The sequence below is a fragment of the Gymnodraco acuticeps genome, unplaced genomic scaffold (assembly GCF_902827175.1).
Source record: "Gymnodraco acuticeps unplaced genomic scaffold, fGymAcu1.1, whole genome shotgun sequence".
In the NCBI taxonomy this organism is placed as follows: domain Eukaryota; kingdom Metazoa; phylum Chordata; class Actinopteri; order Perciformes; family Bathydraconidae; genus Gymnodraco; species Gymnodraco acuticeps.
The window spans coordinates 3310-5000 of record NW_022990991.1 but is presented as its reverse complement, the minus strand read 5'-3'; the positions used below and the strand labels follow the sequence as shown (position 1 = coordinate 5000).

General features: G+C 45.8%; 1 long non-coding RNA gene across 1 annotated transcript in view; it reads left to right on the top strand.

Annotated features, from left to right (window-relative positions):
* Window positions 1-125, top strand: part of LOC117559218 — a 1927-nt gene extending 1802 nt beyond the window's left edge. The window contains exon 2 of the long non-coding RNA XR_004570939.1: window positions 1-125. This exon is cut by the window's left edge and continues 879 nt beyond it. This is a non-coding gene — a long non-coding RNA (uncharacterized LOC117559218).
* Window positions 126-1691: the final 1566 nt, after the last annotated feature.

Below are 1691 nucleotides of genomic sequence, written 5' to 3'. Positions count from 1 at the left end.
GCGAGTAATACTGCAAACACAGAGTACAAAGAGTACACAAGGTACTGAGAGTAATACTGCAAACACAGAGTACAAAGAGTACACAAGGTACTGTGAGTAATACTGCAAACACAGAGTACAAAGAGTACACAAGGTACTGAGAGTAATACTGCAAACACAGAGTACAAAGAGTACACAAGGTACTGAGAGTAATACTGCAAACACAGAGTACAAAGAGTACACAAGGTACTGAGAGTAATACTGCAAACACAGAGTACAAAGAGTACACAAGGTACTGAGAGTAATACTGCAAACACAGAGTACAAAGAGTACACAAGGTACTGTGAGTAATACTGCAAACACAGAGTACAAAGAGTACACAAGGTACTGAGAGTAATACTGCAAACACAGAGTACAAAGAGTACACAAGGTACTGAGAGTAATACTGCAAACACAGAGTACAAAGAGTACACAAGGTACTGTGAGTAATACTGCAAACACAGAGTACAAAGAGTACACAAGGTACTGAGAGTAATACTGCAAACACAGAGTACAAAGAGTACACAAGGTACTGAGAGTAATACTGCAACACAGAGTACAAAGAGTACACAAGGTACTGCGAGTAATACTGCAAACACAGAGTACAAAGAGTACACAAGGTACTGAGAGTAATACTGCAAACACAGAGTACAAAGAGTACACAAGGTACTGAGAGTAATACTACAAACACAGAGTACAAAGAGTACACAAGGTACTGAGAGTAATACTGCAAACACAGAGTACAAAGAGTACACAAGGTACTGAGAGTAATACTGCAAACACAGAGTACAAAGAGTACACAAGGTACTGAGAGTAATACTACATTTCTTGTTATTATAAATTATATTTTGTAAATATAATTTATAATAAACTAAGAAAAGTGTGTGTGTGTGTGTGTGTGTGTGTGTGTGTGTGTGTGTGTGTGTGTGTGTGTGTGTGTGTGTGTGTGTGTGTGTGTGTGTGTGTGTGTGTGTGTGTGTGTGTTGTGTGTGTGTGTCTCTGTGTGTCTCTGTGTGTGTGTGTGTCACAGAGGCCCCTGGGAGCCGGCCCACCCCCCTGTACGGGCAGCCCTCCTGGTGGGGGGAGGAGGACTTTGGGGGTTCAGGGCTGAGCAGCGATGGACCTCCTGCAGGTGAGACCCTCCAAAGCTTAACCAGTGGTTCTCCAGAGAGAAGAGAAGCCTATAGAGTCCTCTGATCACCTGAGAGGGAGGAGGAGCCTATAGAGTCCCCTGATCACCTGAGAGGGAGGAGGAGCCTTTAGAGTCCTCTGATCACCTGAGAGGGAGGAGGAGCCTTTAGAGTCCTCTGATCACCTGAGAGAGAAGAGGAGCCTTTAGAGTCCTCTGATCACCTGAGAGGGAAGAGGAGCCTTTAGAGTCCTCTGATCACCTGAGAGGGAGGAGGAGCCTTTAGAGTCCTCTGATCACCTGAGAGGGAAGAGAAGCCTATAGAGTCCTCTGATCACCTGAGAGGGAGGAGGAGCCTATAGAGTCCCCTGATCACCTGAGAGGGAGGAGGAGCCTTTAGAGTCCTCTGATCACCTGAGAGGGAAGAGGAGCCTTTAGAGTCCTCTGATCACCTGAGAGAGAAGAGGAGCCTTTAGAGTCCTCTGATCACCTGAGAGGGAGGAGGAGCCTTTAGAGTCCCCTGATCACCTGAGAGGGAGGAGGA